At 46.7% G+C, this 20439-nt stretch overlaps 1 long non-coding RNA gene across 1 annotated transcript in view; it reads right to left on the reverse strand.

The window, feature by feature from the left end:
• Window positions 1-19670, reverse strand: part of LOC148141498 (uncharacterized) — a 28430-nt gene extending 8760 nt beyond the window's left edge. Inside the window, exons 1-2 of the long non-coding RNA XR_015752540.1 lie at window positions 19583-19670; window positions 9735-9850 (exon numbers count right to left, since the gene is read on the reverse strand). This is a non-coding gene — a long non-coding RNA (uncharacterized LOC148141498). The remainder of the gene's footprint in view (window positions 1-9734; window positions 9851-19582) is intronic.
• Window positions 19671-20439: the final 769 nt, after the last annotated feature.

Below are 20439 nucleotides of genomic sequence, written 5' to 3' on the forward strand. Positions count from 1 at the left end.
AAGGACACACACACACACACACACACACAGCGAGGGAGGGACACATACACACAGCGAGGGAGGGAGAGATACACACACACACAGCGAGAGAGGGACACACACACAGCGAGAGAGGGACACACACACACACCGAGAGACACACACACACACAGGGTCTCACACACACACACAGCGAGGTAGGGACATGTACACACAGCGGGGGAGCGACACGCACATGAGGAAGCACACAAACACAGACACACAGTGAGAGAGGGATACGCACACACACAGCCAGGGAGGGACATGCACACACAGCGAGGGAGGGTCACACACAAACACACACAGAGAGCAACAGAGCGACACGTGCACACACAGCGAGGTGGGGAGACACATGCTCACACAAGAAGGGAGGGCCAAGCACACACACACACACCAAGAGGGACATACACGCACATACATACACACAGAGCAAGGGGGGAAACTCACACATACACAGTGAGGGAGTGACACGCACATACACAGCAAGGGAGGGACACACACAGACACACACAGAGCGAGGGAGGGACACACACACACACGAAGAGAGGGACACACACAGTGAGAGAGGGACACACCCACACACACACACTCACACACACACACACACAGTGAGGAGGGACACACACGGGAACACACACACATACAGCAAGGGAGGGACATGCACACACACAGCAATGGGGACATGCGAGCGCGCGCGCGCACACACACATACACACAGAGCAAGGGAGGGACACACACATAGAGACGCACACACACAGCGAGGAAGGGACACACACACAGCAAGGGAGAGACACGCAGCGAAAGGGACACACACAGACACAGCGAGGGAAGGACATGCACACACAGTGAGGGAAGGACATGCACGCGCACACACACAGAGAGCGAGGGAGGGACACACACACGAAGAGAGGGACACACCCACACACACACACACACAGTAAGAGAGGGACACACCCACACAGACACACAGTGAGGGAGGGACGCGCACACACACGCGCGCGCACACACACACACACACACACACACACACACACAGTGAGGGGAGGACATGCTGAGACACGCAGTGAGGGACGGGACATGCTCATACACAGCGTGGGAGGGACACGCACACACACCGCGAGTGGGGGACACGCACGCACAGCAAGGGAGATACACACACACACACAGCGAGGGAGGGATACACACACAGAGCGAGGGAGGGACACACACACATAGCGAGGGAGGGACACACACATACACAACGAGGGAGGGACACACACACACACACACACAGCGAGGGAGGGACACACACATACACAACGCGGGAGGGACACACACACACACAGTGAGGGGGACACGCACAACTGCAAGAGTGAAAGACATGCACTCACATAGCGAGGGAGGGACACACACATACACAACGAGGGAGGGACACACACACACACACAGTGAGGGAGGGACACACACACACGGACACGCACACAGCGAGGGAGGGACACACACACACACAGCGAGGGAGGGACACGCACAAACACAGCGAGGGAGGGACACACAAACACAACGAGGAAGGGACACACACACACAACGCGGGCGGGACACACACACACACAGCGAGGGACACACACACACAGTCACACACACACACACACAGCGAGGGACACACACACACAGTCATACGCACACACACAGTCATACGCACACACACACACAGCGAGGGACACACACACAATCACACACACACACACAGCAAGATTGACGTGCACACAGTGAGAGAGGGACACGCACAGACACACAGTGAGTGAGTGATACGCATACACACACATACAGAGCGAGGGGAGGACACCCTCACACACAGCAAGAGGGGCACACACACACACGCAGCGAGAGTAGGACACGCAGACATAGCAAGTGGTGGGACATGTGCTCAGAAAGCGAGAGGGGACACACAAACACACACAGCGAGGGGACGCACACACACAAAGTGAGGGAGGTGGACATGCAGACATACGCACACACAAACACACACACAGTGAGGGAGGGAAACGCACACACAGTGAGGGAGAGACAAACACACATTGAGGAGAGTTACACACACACAGCGAGGGAAGGGGACATACATGCATACACACACACAAACACAGAACAAGGGAGGGACACGTGCACACACAGTGATGTGTCTCCTCGGACGTGTAATCGTCCAGCTCTCACTCCAGTCTTCTCCCTCACAGGGTCACCGTCTCTGTGACTCCCAGGTACAACTAGGCCTCGATCCTCATTGCTGATTTATATTCTCCCAGGTGTGAGACAGCCTCAAGCTCCTGCTCCAAGTTGCTCCCTCACGTGGTCACTCCCTCTGTGACTCGGTGCTGATTTCGAACCTCCTGCTCTGCTTATTATCCAAATCCAAGTCCCAGTCGGCCTCGATCCTCGCTGCTGATTTATATTCTCCCGCTCTGTGCTGCTCTCTCTCAGGTTCTCTCCTTTGTGACTCCCAGGTAATGGTAGTCCTCAAGCCTGAACTGAGATTTATAACATCCCATTCCGCACTGCTCTCTTACAGGATCGCCGTTGTACCTGGAAGACAGTGAGAAAGAGGAGGATTAGACAGAGCAGAGGGTGTTACAGTGATTGAGGGAGCTTAGGGGATGAAATAGGTTGTCTGGGGAGCCAGGCAGACCTGCAGAAACTAAAAAATATTACTGGAAGATATAGCGAGAGTTGCAGACACTGAAGAAGACAAAGGAAATAGAGAGATGGTGGCTTGTTCATGACGGAGCATTGTAGAGTCTAAAGGGCTTCAAAGTTTGGGAGAAGATTTGTGGCACGGGTCGGCGTTTTTGTGGTTCTGTTCGCCGAGTTGGGAATTTGTGTTGCAGGCGTTTCGTCCCCTGTCTAGGTGACATCCTCAGGGAGTCTCCCGTGAAGCGTATCTGTGATGTTTCCTCTGGCAAATGTAGTGATTTGTATCTGCCGCTTCCGGTTGTCAGTTCCAGTTGTCCGCTGCTGAGGCCGGTATATTGGGTCCAGGTCGATGTGCTTATTGATTAAAACTGTGGATGAGTGCCATGCCTCTAGGAATTCCCTGGCTGTTCTCTGTTTGGCTTGTCCGATAATAGTAGTTTTGTCCCAGTCGAACTCACGTTGCTTGTCATCTGCGTGTGCGGCTACCAAGGATAGCTGGTCGTGTCCTTTCGTGGCTAGTTGGTGTTCATGGATGCGGATTGTTAGCTGTCTTCCTGTTTGTCCTATGTAGTGTTTTGTGCAGTCCTTGCATGGGATTTTGTACACTACATTGGTTTTGCTCATGCTGGGTATCGGGTCTTTCATCCTGATGAGTTGTTGTCTGAGGGTGGCTGTTGGTTTGTGTGCTGTTATGAGTCCTAGTGGTCGCAGTAGTCTGGCTGTCAGTTCAGAAATATTCTTGATGTATGGTAGTGTGGCTAGTCCTTTGGGTTGTGGCATGTCCTCATTCCGTTGTCTTTCCCTTAGGCATCTGTGGATGAAATTGCGTGAAGTTTGACTCCACCCCACAGCTCACCAATAGGATAAACAACACACTGAGAAACCTACCAATAAAACCGGACCGCTAACCAGGTTTGATCTACAGAGAATGAAACCTGAAAGCAACAACACCCCCAGATTCTATGGACTACCTAAAGTGCACAAACCAGGCATCCCACTCAGACCCATAATATCACACAAACTGGCGAAAGAACTACAGCAGAAACTGAAACACCTGATCAGCGGATCCAGATACTCTATACAGTCAACACAGGAATTCTTGGACATCATCAGAAATATACACATAGACAAGGAAGAAACCATGGTCTCATTCGATGTCACGGCACTGTTCACCTCTATCGACAAAACCCTAGCCAGAGAAACAATAGCCAACCTGCTGGACATACAGAACAGACAACAAGACGGGGAACCTATCAACAAAGACGGCATACTCAAACTACTGGACCTGTGCCTCACAACACACTTCACATTCAACAACCAAATATATGAACAAATCAACGGCACACCCATGGGCTCACCCATCTCTGGACTCATAGCAGAAGCGGTAATGCAAAGATTAGAACAAAGTGTCTTACCGCAAATTCAACCCAAACTCTGGGTCAGATATGTGGATGACACCTTTGTAATAATTAAAAACACAGAAATAGAGAACACACACCGGATCATCAACGCCACACTCACAGGAATCCGATTCACTAGAGAGGAAGAAAAGTACAACAAACTCCCATTCCTAGATGTGACGGTACAGAGAACATCTAACGGAGAATTCACCACAAAGGCATACAGGAAACCCACACACACAGACCGAGTCCTGAACTACGAAAGCATCCACCCCAACACACACAAAAGAAGTTGCATCAAGACACTATTCAAAAGGGCCACAACACACTGCAGTATACCAGAACTGGAAAAAGAGGAAGAAGAACACCTATACAATGTATTCGCCAAAAGTGGATACCCCCGCAATTTCATTAGGGATTGTCTGTATGGATTTGCGAGACGACTGTCCTCTGATATTGATGAGGGCAGTGCAGATGATGTGGTTTATATGGAGTTCATTAAGGTCCCACACGGAAGGCTGGACCAAAAGGGAAGGTACCATGGGTTCCAAGGTACATTGGTAAATTGGCTCCACAATTGGTGGAGGGTTGGTTTTGTGATTGAAAGCCTTTGCCCAGCGGGTGTACCACAGCTATCTGTGCAGGAGCCTTTGCTGTTCATTATGGACATTAATCACTGGGATGTGAAAGCAGAAGGTAACATTAGTAGGTTTGCAGATGACATGAAAGGTGAGGGTGTTCTCCACAGTGAGGGGGATGCACTCAGGCTGCAGTCTGATATCCATCACATGATAAACTGAGCAGAGTAATGTCAGACAGAGTTTACTTCAGATCACGGTGAGGTAATGCACTGTGGCAAGTTTAATTAACAAATGATATACATCATGAATGGAAGGTCCTCCTGGGGTACTGAGGAATATAGGGACATTGGTGGGCAAGTCCCTGGATGTCTGAAGGTGTCAGCACAGGTCAACAGGGTGGGGAATACACTTGAACTGTGAGCAGGAGGGGGGACCCACATTCCCTTGGGAAGCATTGCTGGAGCTGCTCGAGAGCATTTAAACTCATCTGGCAGGGCTGTGTGACCCCAAAGAGTCGTAGGGCCAGAAAGAAAGTTGAGGCTGGTACAAATGTTCAAGAGAGCAATATAAGTAGGCAAGGCAAGCAAGAACATAGCAGACAATTAGGAAAAACTGGTGGATTAAACTGCAGTTATTTCAATGCAAAGTGCCAGACAGATAAGGCCGATGAACCCAGAGCATGGATGGGAACATGGGATTGGGATACCATAGATATTACAAAAACACAGTTGAGGGAGCAACAGGACCAGCAGCTCAATGTTCCGGAGACAGACTCTTCAGGAAGGATAGAACAGGAGGCACAACAGGAGGAGAGCTGGTGGTTTTGATTGGGGGAAACATCCCAGCAGGACCGAGAGGGAGGATTCATGCAGCATCGCCCAGTTAAGCGATATTAGTGGAACTGAGAAATAAAACTGGTCGTTAGTTTTCTACGATCGTACGACAGCGATAGTCAATGGGAGATGAAGGAGCAAATATATCAGGAGATATCAGATATCTCTTAAATTAATAGGGTTGTAATGATAGGGGATCTTAACCGTTCCAAACCTGGACTGGGATTGCTACTAAGTTAAGCATTTGGATGGAAGGAATTTGTTAAGTGTGTTCCGAAAACTCCTAGTCATTATGTAAGTGGTCCAACTGGAGAATGGGGCTAAACCTGACCTCCCCGTGGGAAACAAGGTAGGGAACAGGACTGAGGTGTTAGTGGGGGAGCTCTTTGGAAAGTTACCACAATTGTATTAGTTTGAAAATAGCGATGGAAAAGGACCTGGTCCACAAGTTAAAGTTATTCAATGGAGCAAGATAGTATAAGACATGAATTTTTAAAGTAGATCTGTGGAGGCTATTTGCAGATAAAGGGAAGCCTGGCAAGTAGGAATATTTTAAAACCGAGATAACAGGAGGGTTCAACGCCAGCGTGTTCCTGTTAGTGTGCAGCTCAATGCTGACTGAATTAGGAAACACTGGCTGAGTTTCGAGACTGTGGTCAAGAAAAAAAGAGGTCACATGTCAGATATAACTGGCTGACTCAAGGGAGCATCGGGGCAGTAGAAATACACTTAGGATGGAAATCAGGAATGTAAAAAGAGGACATGAGATAGATTTGGCAGAGAACGTTAAGGAGAATCCAAAGAGACTCTGCAAGTGTATTAAGAGGAAAAGAAGAGCTAGGGACAAACCCGGTATTCTTAATGATCAATGAAGCCAACGATGTGTGAAACTACAAGATCCGAAACAAATATTTCACTTTGGAACTTACTGTGGATAAAGACTGGGGCGCTCATGGAACTAAACAGTGTTTGGCCTGACCACTATTGGAATACTGTGTGCAATTCTGATCTCAATGCCATCGGAAGGATGTCGTGGAACATGAAAGGGTTCAGAAGAAATGACCAAAGTTGTTGCCAGGGTTGGAGGGCTTGCGCTTCAGGGAGAAGCCTGAATAGGCTGGGGCTGTTTTCAGTTGAACATGGGAAGCTGAGGAGTTAACCGATAAAAGGTGTTTAAGATCATGATAGTCATCGACAGGTTCAAGAGACAAGATTATTTCCCCAGGCGAGGGAAACTTTTCAAAGGGATCTAAAGGACAACTGACTCTCGCAGAGTGGATGGGATAAGCTGCCAGAGCAAATAGTGGAGGCTGATAGACATACATTTAAAAGGCATGTGGATGGGTGTATGAAAAGCAAAGGTTTAGAGGAATATTGGCAAAATTGTGGCAAATGCGACTCGAAACACCATGCAGGAGTTGGTCCAAAGGGCCTGTTTCCGTGCTGTACATCTTTAAGACTCAATGTCTTGAAATGAGTCCAAATTGTAGAAAAGGAGGTGCTGGAGGTTTTAAAACACAAAGGTAGATAAATCCCCAGGAACTGATCAAATGCATCTCAAGACATTGTGGGAAGCTGGTGAAGAAATTGTAGGGCCACTAGCAGAGATATTTGTACAATTGAGAGCTGCATTTGATAGGCTGTTAGACTGGAGGGTGGCATTGTGGACAGTGAAGAAGGTTTTCTAAGATTACAAAGGGATCCTGATGAAATGTGTGACTGGCTAAAAAACCGTAGATGGAGTTCAATCTGAATAAATGCGAGGTAATGCATTTGGTACAACAAACACGGGCAGGACTTATACAATTAATGGCAAGACCTTCGGTAGTGTTGTAGAACAGAGGGACCTCAGGGTTCAGCTACATAATTATTTGAAGTTTGCAACATGGATAGACAGGATAGTTCAAAAAAAAGGTATTTGCCTCACTTGCTTCCATTGCTCAATCCTTTGGATATAGGAGTTGGGAAGTCACATTGAGATTATACAGGCCATTGATGAGTCCTCTTCTGGAATACTGTGTCCGGTTCTGGTCGAACAGTTATCGGAAGGGTATTATTAAGTTGGAAAGGGTTGGGAGGAGATTTACTGGGATGTGGCTGGATACGAAAGGCTTCAGTATAAAGAAAGGCTGAATAGGTTGGTATTTTTCACTGAAACCTGAATGTTGACAAATGACCCATTAGAAGTTTATAAAATCATGAGGAGGATAGATAGAGTTAATGAGACTTGTCTTTTCCCATGGACAGGGGAGTTTCAAGACAAGGCACTACATTTTTAAGTTAGAGGAGAGACATACAAAATAAAAGACATGAGAGGCACATTGTTACACAGAGGATGGGTTGTGTGTGAAATGAACTTCCCAAGGAAGGGGTGAACATGGGGACAATTACAATGTTCAAAAGACATTTGGATTAGTACAGGAATAGGAAAGGTTTGAAGGGATATGATCCAGGAACAGGCAGGTGGGATGAGATCTGTTTTAGAGTATGGTTAGGGTTAACGGAACAGTGCGGAATGACTCTGACTATGATTATAAATTTGTGTCATCAATTAAGAAAGGCTGCAAGAGATAGCCAGGGAACTACAGACTGATGAGGGAGACATGGTGGGTCAGTTGTTGGAGGTCATTCTGAGAGGTAGGCCTTACTTGCATTTGGAAAGATAAGGCCTGTTTACGGACAGCAAGCATGGCTTTGTGCGTGGGAAAACATGTCCCACAAACTTGTCTGGAGTTTGCTCAAGATGTGACCAAAAAGATAGACGAAGGCAGAGCAACAGACGTTGTTTCTGGCTTCCGCAAACCCTTGTTCAGGATGTAGCATGATACATTGGTTAGAAGGGGTAGATCACAAAAGATCAGGGAGAGCTAGCCAACTGGATACAAAATGGAATGACAGTGGGAGGCAGAGGGTGGTGGAAGAGGGTTGTTGTTCAGACTGGAGGCCTCTGACCAGCAGTGTGCTGTAAGGATTGGTGCTGGGACCACTGTTGTGGACCACTTACATAAACAATTTGAGTGAAAATATAGGAGTCCCTGTTAATATGTTTATAGATACCAAGATTAGTGGAAGAGTGGGCAGGGAATATAGTTATCGAAGGGGATGTTAATCAACTGGGCCAAGGAATGAAAGATGGCGTTTAATTCAAGTGTTGGATTCAGTTAAGACAAACCAGGGAGGACTAACACGGGTAATGGTTGGGCCCTGGACAGTGTTGTAGAAAAGGGAGAGACCAAGGGGTGCAGTTACACTGTTCCTTGGACTGGCATCACGGGGCGACAGGGTGTTGAAAGCGGCAATTGGCACACTTGTCTTCATTGGTCAGAGCATTGAGAACATGAGTTGGAGATATTGGTACCATTGTCGTCTATATTTCTCCTGGGCAGAGGAGGCCACGGGGTGACGTTATAATGGTTTATGAAACGATGTAGGGCCGAATTAAGGTGAATTGCCAAGGTTAGGTGAGTCCATAGCAGGAGGCATAAACGTGAGGTGTGAGAGCAAGGATTTAAAGAGGGAGCTGAGGGGCAACATTGTCCACAGAGGATGGTGCATAGACGGAATGGACTGCCAGAGGAAATGGTAAAAACAAGTACAATTACAACATGGAAAAGACACTTGGGCAGGTACATGGAAGGAGAAGATTTGAAGGGATATGAGCCAAACATCGGCAAACGCAACGCATTCCATTTAGGGAACCTTGGCCAAAGAGTCATGCCGCACAGAAACAGACGCAATGTCTCCAGTTATTGGAGGAGGAGACTATCGTGACAAGACATGTTGTAGAGACTAAAGCAAGGTACAGCGATAAGGATGGTCATCTGGACTGGAAGTTTCAAATATGTGAAATAATTGGTGAGAGGGGAGGAGATGACAGAGATAGGAACTGTTATAGGAGTTAGAATGATTGAAGACACTGGTCCTCAATACAAGCCATAGATACAGTGTTGGAGAGGGAATAGGGAACAGAAAGATCCCAGGCAGCATTACCACCCTCTCGTGGGAGGCCTGCTTTCCCCTCAGCTGATCTGATGCTCCCTAAGAAAGCACAGGCCTGGACTGATAACTGGGAACTCCCGATGCTGTCTCATTACAACAAAACTTGCAGCAGGCTTGGTGATTGAGCCTGGGGTGTGTCTGTACTGTGCTCCCCCTCCAGCACTTTCTCTATGTCATGTCCTGTTAGCTGATGTTTGGATCCCCCTTATTACTTTCTGCTCTGTGCACTGGAATGATCTTACCTGGTAGCAGTAATTATTGAAGACTCCCGAGCTCCCTGACTTTGTCTTTCTGGCTGACCAACCATCGTCCCAACCAGCAGTTGGCAAGTCTATTGAGTCAGGAACTTCATGAGTACCTGTAGCAGACACAGAAACAGGCAGAATGGGAAATTAGACTAATGCTTTGAGGGTTACAGACATAGAATGGCACTGAGCCCACAGAGATCTGGAAATTCCCATTCTACATTCCTGACCTGTGCTGCCTCATCTCTCTGGAGTGGAGAATTCTGTTGGCTCATGATCTGGAGTAGCTGCAAGAGTGAGAGACGATGACAGAAGCAGCAATTAGATCCACACAGTGAGGGATACCACATGGAGAGGTACTGAGTCACATCACCAGAGTGCCGGGTCAAACAATTGTGCAGGAAGAGAGTTTTGATTCATGTTGCACTGGGATATACAAACTGTGAGCAGGCGAAGTGATGGCTTAGTGGCATTATTGTGTGACAATTTATCCAGAAACTCAGCAAGTGATCTCTGGACACAGATCCAAATCCCACCATTGCAAATGATTGAATGTGAAGTAAATGCTTCAAAAACGATGTAATTAAAACCTGTAAGTGAATATTAAACAATTGCTGATGCTAAGAAAAATCCATCGGGTGCATTCCTGTCGTTAGTGAAGTAATCTAAGGTGGGACTGGGATATCACAGGCATTACAGAAACACAGCTGAGGGAGTGAAAGGACAGGCAGCTCAATGTTCCAGGGGACAGATGCTGCAGGAAGGACAGAAGGGGAGCTGAGAGAGGAGGAGAGCTGCTGGTTCTGACTGGGTGAAACATCCCAGCAGGACTGAGAGAGGATATTCCTGCGGGACCGCCCAGTGAAGCTGTGTTTGTGGAATTAATCAATAACAATGGGTCTTCCCTTTCCTCTGATTGTTCTACAGATCCCGAGAGCCCCGTCCTCCTGCACCTTGACCTTCTCAAGATGGCGGCCCTGAGCGCTCCCTCTTCCCTCAAACAAATGGCGGCCGTGAACCTGAGCCGCTTCCTTGATCAGAGACCGCCACCTCCTTACCCGGGCCTGGAGGGTCTTTGTCGATTTATTTTTAACCTGTATCCGGGACTTGTGAAATCTCTCCGCTCCTTTCTCCCAGCGAGGCTCCCACACACCGGCTCTGAACGCCGCTCTCTGAAGCCGATCGCAGCCGCTGCTGGAGAAAGCAGCTCCTTGTCTCTCCCTGTCTCTCTCCTGATCAATGTGACACTGCGCATGCTCTGCATAGAAACCAAACTGCGCGTGCGTCTGAGGTTACCGGTGAGTTTATAGAGAATATTCACATCTGCGCAGGATCATGGGTGAAATACTAGTCATTAAGAATTGCTCTGTAGAGTTACAGTCATTGAGCTGCTAACTATGTAAATAGATTGTTCGGTTCAACTTAACCATACCGGCCAGGTATGTAAATTACCAATCGTTCTGGGAGTTTGAATATAAGTTTCTGACTCGAGTTGTGTAAACCGACCTGTGAATTCTTCCTGAAGATGGGCTTATGCCCGAAACGTCGATTCTCCTGTTCCCTGGATGCTGCCTGACCTGCTGCGCTTTTCCAGCAACACATTTTCAGCTCTGACTCCAGCATCTGCAGACCTCACTTTCTCCTGTGAATTATTCACGCCGACCTGTGAATTATTCTCAGCTCGTCTCCCTACACTATTGCAAAATCACCTATGTGTTTATCTAAGGATTGTTTAAATCTCCCTAATATACGTTATCAGATTTACATCTCAACTATTTCTTAAAATCTCACATTGATTTGTGAGAAAGGTTGAATACTCCACTATGTAGTGAGAACGATCAATCCTGCAAAACAGTTTGCTTTCTGACCAATCCTGAAGCGTTCACTCCCGAGAATGCTTTGGCCCCGCTTCTCACTCACTCTGGTTGGAGGTCCGGCCGCTGCTTGGTCCTCCAGTTCCGCCCCTTCCTCCCATTTGCAGAGTTGATTCGGGCGTGACTCAGCAGCTAAGCACCAGAAACATTAAGGGACAAGGGAAGTTAGAGTCGATGTCTTGTGATGCGGTGAAAATATCCCAAATCTTGGACCGGGAGGCTTGGTTTCAATTCACAGCTAATGCAGGTGTGTCTAATAACAACTTTGAACAGGTTCATTTGGAAAAACAAGGGAAAAACAAGAACAGAGTAAAAACAATTGAAAATGCACAAAATGTGGTGGGGCTCTCAATGCTCAGATGATTTTAGTCTTTACCAAGTGTTTCAGGGTCCCAATGGGTCCCAGTACAGACTGTTCCACTCTAATAGTGCATAGCCAGATACCACGATTGTGGGTGTTGTGCTACAGAGGTGTTTTTCTGGCACTCCCTCGGTTTTGGAGGTGAAAATAGGTGAGAAGGAGCAGGGTTTTGTATGGAGTTACCTGTTGCATTCCTGCTGCAGCATCTTATTATTGCCCTGACTTGATCTCATACATGTTTGGTAGAGATCAGTGACATTTCATAAGCCCACAATACAAGATCTGTCACTCTGTTTAAGACAGCGGAAGTCTTTTGTAGTACAATAGTCATAGAACAATACAGCATATTGGTAACATTGTCGTCTATATTTCTCCTGGGCAAAGGAGGCGACGGGGATCACAGTTATGCCTGAAATACAGTGGAACAGACGAGGATTAGACAGAGCAGAGGGTGTTACAGTGATTGGGGGAGTTGTAGGGGATGAAACAGGTTGTCTGGGGAGCTAGGCAGACCTGCAGTAACTAAAGAACGTTACTGGAGCGAGAGTTGCAGACACTGAAGAAGGCAAAGGAAATAGAGAGATGGTGGCTTGTTCATGACGGAGCTTTGTAGAGTCTAAAGGGCTTCAAAGTTTGTGAGAAGATTTGTAGCTCGGGTGCTCATTGTAGTGGTTCTGTTCGCAGAGTTGGGAATTTGTGTTGCAGACGTTTCGTCCCCTGTCTAGGTGACATCCTCAGGGAGCCTCCTGTGAAGCCCTTCTGTGATGTTTCCTCTGGCAACTATAGTGATTTGTCTCTGCCGCTTCCGGTTCTCAGTTCAGCTGTCCGTTGCAGTGGCCGGTATATTGGGTCCAGGTCGATGTGCTTTTTGATTGAAACTGTGGATGAGTGCCATGCTTCGAGGAATTCCCTGGCTGTTCTCTGTTTGGCTTGTCCGATAATGGTAGTGTTGTCCCAGTCGAACTCACGTTGCTTGTCATCTGCTTGTGTGGCTACTAAGGATAGATGGTCGTGTCGTTTCGTGGCTAGTTGGTGTTCATGGATGCGGATCGTTAGCTGTCTTCCTGTTTGTCCTATGTAGTGTTTTGTGCAGTCCTTGCATGGGATTTTGTACACTACATTGGTTTTGCTCATGCTGGGTATCGATTCCTTTGTCCTGGTGAGTTGTTGTCTGAGAGTGGCTGTTGGTTTGTGTGCTGTTATGAGTCCTAGTGGTCGCAGTAGTCTGGCTGTCAGTTCGGAAATGTTCTTGATGTATTCCAATATGGCTCGTCCTTTGGGTTGTGGCATGTCTTCATTCCGTTGTCTTTTCCTGAGGCATCTGTGGATGAGATTGCGTGGAGTTTGACCCCACGCCGCAGCTCACCAATAGGATAAACAACACACTGAGAAACCTACAAAAACAAAACGGACAGATAACCAGTTTTGACCGACAGAGAATGAAATCTGAAAGCAACAACATCCTCAGATTCTATGGACTACCTAAAGTGCACAAACCAGACATCCCACTCAGACCCATAGTATCACTACCAGGGACACCATCACACAAACTGGCTAAAGAACTACAGCAGAAACTGGAACACCTGATCAGCGTATCCAGACACTCTATACAGTCAACAAAGGAATTCGTGGACATGATCAGAAATATACACATAGACAAGGAAGAAACTATGGTCTCATTCGATGTCACGGCACTGTTCACCTCTATCGTCAAAACCCTAGCCAGAGAAACAATAGCCAACCTGCTGGACATACAGAACAGACAACAGGACGGTAAACCTATCAACAAAGATGGCATACTCAAACTACTGGACCTGTGCCTCACAACTCACTTCACATTCAACAACCAAATATATGAACAAATCAACGGCACACCCATGGGCTCACCCATCTCTGGACTCATAACAGAAGCGGTAATGCAGAGAACACCGAACGGAAAATTCACCACAAAGACATACAGGATAGAAACACACACAGACAGACCAAGTCCTAAACTACGAAAGCAACCACCCCAACACACACACAAAAGAAGTTGCATCAAGACACTGTTCAAAAGGTCCACAACACACTGCAGTACACCAGAACGGCAAAAAGAGGAAGAAAAACACCTATACAATGTATTCGCCAAAAACGGATACCCCCGCAATTTCATTAGGGATTGTTTGTATGGATTTGCTGGACGACTGTCCTCTGATATTGATGAGGGCAGTGCAGATGATGTGGTTTATATGGAGTTCATTAAGGTCTTTGACAAGGTCCCACACGGAAGGCTGGTCCAAAAGGAAAGATCCCATGGGATCCAAGGCAAGTTGGTAAATTGGCTCCACAATTGGTGGAGGGTTGGTTTTGTGATTGAAAGCCATTGTCCAGCGGGTGTATCATTGTGATCTGTGCTGGAGCCATTGGTGTTCATTATGGGCATTAATCACTCAGATGTGAAAGCAGAAGGTAACATTAGTACGTTTGCAGATAACATGAAAGGTAAGGGTGTTGTCCATAGTGAGGGGGATGCACTCAGGCTGCAGTCTGATATCGATCAGATGATAAATTGAGCAGAGTAATGGCAGACAGAGTTTACTTCTGATCACTGTGTGGTAATTCACTGTGGCAAGTCTAATAAACGAATGATATACATCATGAATGGTAGGTCCTCCTGGAGTACTGAGGAACACAGGGACCTTGGTGGACCTTGATGTCTGAAGGTGTCAGCACAGGTAGACAGGGTGGGGAATACACCTGAACTGGGAGCAGGAGGGGGACCCACATCCTGGTGGGGAACGTTGCTGGAGCTGCTTGAGAGGATTTAAACTCGTCTGGCAGGGCTGTGTGACCCCAAAGAGCCGTAAGGCCAGAAAGCAAATTGAGGCTGGTACAAATGTTTAAGAGAACAATATAAGTAGGCAAGGCAGGCAAGAACATAGCAGACAATTAGGGAAAACTGGTGGATTAAACTGCAGTTATTTCAATACAAAGGGCCATAACAGATAAGGCAGATGAACCCAGAGCATGGATGGGAACATGGGATTGGGATACCACAGATATTCCAGAAACACAGCTGAGGGAGCAACTGGACCAGCAGCTCAATGTTCCGGAGACAGATGCTAAAGGAAGGATAGAACAGGAGGCAAAACAGGAGGAGAGCTGTTTGTTTTGTTTGGGGGAAACATCCCAGCAGTACCTAGAGGGAGTATTCATGCAGCATCGCCCAGTTAAGCGATATTGGTGGAACTGAGAAATAAAAATTGTCCATTAGTTTTCTACTGTCGGACTACAGCGATAGGCAATGGGAGATGAAGGAGCAAATATGTCAGGAGATTTCAGATATCTCTGAGAATAATACGGATGTAATGATAGGGGATCTTAACCGTTCCAAACCTGGACTGGGATTGCTACTAAGTTAAGCATTTGGATGGAAGGAATTTGTTAAGTGTGTTCTGAAAACTCCTAGTCATTATGTAAGTGGCCCAACTGGAGAATGGGGCTAAACCTGACTTCCCCTTGGGAAACAAGGGAGGGGACAGGACTGAGGTGTTAGTGAGGGAGCACTTTGGAAAGTTACCACAATTGTATTAGTTTGAAAATAGCGATGGAAAAGGACAGGCCTGGTCCACAAGTTCAAGTTATTCAATGGAGCAAGATAGTATTAGACATGAATTTTTAAAGTAGATCTGGGAAGGCTATTTGCAGATAAAGGGAAGTCTGGCAAGTAGGAATATTGTAAAACCGAGATAAAAGGAGAGTTCAGCGCCAGCGTGTTCCTGTTAGTGTGCAGCTCAATGCTGACTGAATTAGGAAACACTGGCTGAGTTTCGAGACTGTGGTCAAGAACAAAAGGGGTCACATGTCAGATATAGCTGGCTGACTCAAGGGAATCCCTTCAGGAGCATCGGGGCAGCAGAAATACACTTAGGATGGAAATCAGGGTTGTAAAAAGGGGACACGAGATAGCTTTGGCACAGGAAGTTAAGGAGAATCCAAAGGGACGCTACAAGGGTATTAACACCAATAGAAGGTCTCGGGACAAAACCGGTATCCTTAATGATCAATGAAGACAACGATGTGTGAAACTACAAGATCCGAAACAAATATTTCACTCTGGAACTTACTGTGGGTAATGACTGGGGCGCTCAGGGAACTAAACAGTGTTTGGCCTGACTACTATTGGAATACTGTGCAATCTGGTCTCAATGCCATCGGGAGGATGTCGTGGAACATGAAAGGGTTCAGAAGAAATGACCAAGGATGTTGCCAGGGCTGGAGGGTTTCCGCTTCAGGGAAAAGCCTGAATAGGCTGGGACTGTTTTCAGTTGAACATGGGAGGCTGAGGATTTAACCGATAAAAGGTGTTTAAAATCATGATGGTCATCGACAGGGTCAACAGACAAGGTCATTTCCCCAGGCGAGGGAAACTTTTCAAAGGGATCTAAAGGACAACTGGCCACAACAGAGTGGATGGAATAAGCTGCCAGAGCAAATAATGGATGTTGATAGAAATACATTTAAAAGGCATGTGGATGGGTGTATGAATTGCAAGGTCAGGCAGCATCCAGGGAACAGGAGAATCGACGTTTCGGGCATAAGCCCTTCTTCAGGAATTCCTGAAGAAGGGCTTATGCCCAAAACGTCGATCCTCCCGTTCCCTGGGTGCTGCCTGACCTGCTGCGTTTTCCAGCAACACATTTTCAGTTCTGATCTCCAGCATCTGCAGACCTCACTTTCTCCTCTATGAATAGCAAGGGTTTAGAGGGATATTGGCAAAATTGTGGCAAATGTGACTAGAAACGCCATGCAGGAGTTGGTCCAAAGGGCCTGTTTCTGTGCTGCACATCTCTAAGACTCAATGTCTTGAAATGAGTCCACATTATAGAAAAGGAGGTGCTGGAGGTTTTAAAACACAAAGGTAGATAAAACCCCAGGACCTGATCAAATGGATCTCAGGACATTGTAGGAATCTGGTGAAGAAATTGTAGGGCCCCTAGCAGAGATATTTGTACCATGGAGTGCTATGTGTGATTGGCTGTTAGACTGGAGGGTGGAATTGTGGACAGTGAAGAAGGTTTTCTGAGATTACAAAGGGATACTGATGAAATGTGTGAATGGCTTAAAAACTGTAGATGGAGTTCAATCTGAATAAATGCGAGGTAATGCATTTTGTACAACAAACACGGACAGGACTTATACAATTAATGGCAAGACCTTCGGTAGTGGTTGTAGAACAGAGGGACCTCAGGGTTCAGCTACATAATTCTTTGAAGTTTGCAACATGGAGAGACAGGATAGTTTAAAAAAGGTGCTTGCCTCACTTGCTTTCATTGCCCAGTCCTTTGCATATAGGAATTGGGAAGTCATATTGAGATTATACAGGCCATTGGTGAGTCCTCTTCTGGAATACTGTGTCCAGTTCTGGTCGCCCAGTTATAGGAAGGATATTATTAAGTTGGAAAGGGTTGGGAGGAGATTTACTGGGATGTGGCTGGATACGAAAGGCTTCAGTATAAAGAAAGGCTGAATAGGTTGGTATTTTTCACTGAAACCTGAATCTTGACAAATGACCTCATAGAAGTTTATAAAGTCATGAGGGGGATAGATAGAGTTAGTGGGAGTTGTGTTTTCCCATGGACAGGGGAGTTTCAAGACAAGGCACTACATTTTTAAGTTAGAGGAGAGACATACAAAATAAAAGACATGAGAGGCACATTTTTGCACAGAGGATGGGTTGTGTGTGAAATGAACTTCCCAAGGAAGGGGTGAACATGGGGACAATTACAATGTTTAAAAGACATTTGGATTAGTACAGGAATAGGAAAGGTTTGAAGGGATATGATACAGGAACAGGCAGGTGGGATGAGATGTGTTTTCGAGTATGGTTAGCGTTAAAGGAACAGTGCGCTATGACTCTCTGACTATGATTATAATTTTGTGTCATCAATTAAGAAAGGCTTCAAGAGAAAGCCAGGGAACTGCAGACTGATGAGCGAGACATCAGGGTGGGTCAGTTGTTGGAGGTCATTCTGAGAGGTAGGCCTTACATGAATTTGGAAAGATAATGTCTGATTACGGACAGCCAGCATGGCTTTGTGCATGGAAAAACATGTCTTACAACGTGACTGGAGTTTGCTCAAGATGCGACCAAAAAGACAGATGAAGGCAGAGCAACAGGCGTTGTTTCTGGCTTCCGCAAACCCTTGTTTAGGATGTAGCATGAGACATTGGTTAGTAAGGGTAGATCACAAGGGATCAGGGAGAGCTAGCCAACTGCATACAAAATGGAATGACAGTGGGAGGCAGAGGGTGGTGGGAGAGGGTTGTTGTTCAGATTGGAGGCCTCTGACCAGCAGTGTGCTGTAAGGATTGGTGCTGGGACCACTGTTGTGGACCACTTACATAAACAATTTGAGTGAAAATATAGGAGTCCCTGTTAATATGTTTATAGATACCAAGATTAGTGGAAGAGTGGGCAGGGAATATAGTTATCGAAGGGGATGTTAATCAACTGGGCCAAGGAATGAAAGATGGAGTTTAATTCAGGTGTTGGATTCAGTTAAGACAAACCAGGGAGGACTAACACGGGTAATGGTTGGGCCCTGTTCAGTGTTGTAGAAAAGAGAGAGACCAAGGGGTGCAGTTACATTGTTCCTTGGACTGGCATCACAGGGCGACAGGGTGTTGAAAGCAGCAATTGGCACACTTGTCTTGATTGGTCAGAGCATTCAATACATGCGTTGGAGATATTGGTAACACTGTCGTCAATATTTCTCCTGGGCAGAGGAGGCCACGGGGTGACTTTATAAAGATTTATGAAACCATGTAGGGTTTAAGTAAGGTGAATTGCCAAGGGTAGGTGAGTCCAAAGCTAGAAGCATAAACGTGAGGTGAGAGAGCAAGGATTTAAAGAGGGAGCTGACGGGCAACATTATCCACAGAGGATGGTGCATAGACGGAACTGGCCGCCAGAGGAAATGGCAAAAACAAGTACAATTACAACATGGAAAAGAAACTCGGGCAGGTACGTGGAAAGGAGAAGTTTTGAAGGGCTATGAGCCAAACACAGGCAAACGCGACTCATTCCATTTAGGAAACCTCGGCAAAAGAGTCATGCCGCACAGAAACAGACCTGATGTCTCTAGTTATTGGAGGAGGAGAGTCTCGAGACAAGGCATGTTGTAGAGACTGACGCAAGTTACAGCAATACGGATGGTCATCTGGACTGGAGGTTTCAAATATGTAATATAATTGGTGAGAGGGGAGGAGATGACAGAGATAGGAACTGTTATAGGAGTTAGAATGATTGAAGACACTGGTCCACAATACAAGCCATAGATACAGTGTTGGAGAGAGAAAGATCCCAGGCAGCATTACCTTCCTCTCGTGGGAGGCCTGCTTTCCCCTCAGTTGTTCTGATGCTCCCTAAGAAAGCACAGGCCTGGACTGATAACTGGGAACTCCGGATTCTGTCACATTACAACAAAACTTGCAGCAGGCGAGGTGATTGAGCCTGGGTTGTGTCTGTACTGTGCTCCCCCTCCAGCACTTTCTCTATGTCATGTCTTGTTAGGTGATGTTTGGATCCCCCTTATTACTTTCTGCTCTGTGCACTGGAATGATCTTACCTGGTAGCAGGATTTATTGAAGACTTCCGACCTCCCCGACTTTGTCTTTCTGGCTGACCAACCATCGTCCCAACCAGCAGTTGGCAAGTCTATTGAGTCAGGAACTCCATGAGTACCTGTAGCAGACACAGAAACAGGCAGAATGGGAAATTAGACTAATGCTTTGAGGGTGACACATATAGAATGCACTGAGCCCACAGAGATCTGGAAAATCCCAGTCTACATTCCTGACCTGTGCTGGCTCATCTCTCTGGAGTGGAGAATTCTGTTGGCTCATGATCTGGAGTAGCTTCAAAAGTGAGAGACGCTGACAGAGGCAGCAATTAGACCCACACAATGAGGAATACCACATGGAGAGGTACTGAGTCACATCACCAGAGTGCCGGGTCAAACAATTGTGCAGGAAGAAAGTTTTGATTCATGTTGCTGGGATATACAAACTTTGAACAGGCGACGTGATGGCCTAGTGGCATTATTGTGTGACAATTTATCCAGAAACTCAGCAAGTGTTCTCTGGCCACAGGTTCAAATATCACCATTGCAAATGATTGAATGTGAAGTAAATGCTTCAAAAACGATGTAATTAAAAACCTGTAAATGAGTATTAAACAATTGCAGATGTTAAGAAAAATCCATCGGGTGCATTCCTGTCTTTAGTGAAGTAACCTAAGATGGGACTGGGATATCACAGATATTACAGAAACAACAGCTGAGGGAGGGACAGGACAGGCAGTTCAATGTTCCAGGCGACAGATGCTGCAGGAAGGACAGAAGGGGAGCTGAGAGAGGAGGAGAGCTGCTGGCTCTGACTGGGTGAAACATCCCAGCAGGACTGAGAGAGGATATTCCTGCGGGAT

This window comes from Chiloscyllium plagiosum, unplaced genomic scaffold (assembly GCF_037043375.1).
Source record: "Chiloscyllium plagiosum isolate Xiang-an unplaced genomic scaffold, Cpla_swu_hap1 HiC_scaffold_33, whole genome shotgun sequence".
Taxonomy (NCBI): Eukaryota; Metazoa; Chordata; class Chondrichthyes; order Orectolobiformes; family Hemiscylliidae; genus Chiloscyllium; species Chiloscyllium plagiosum.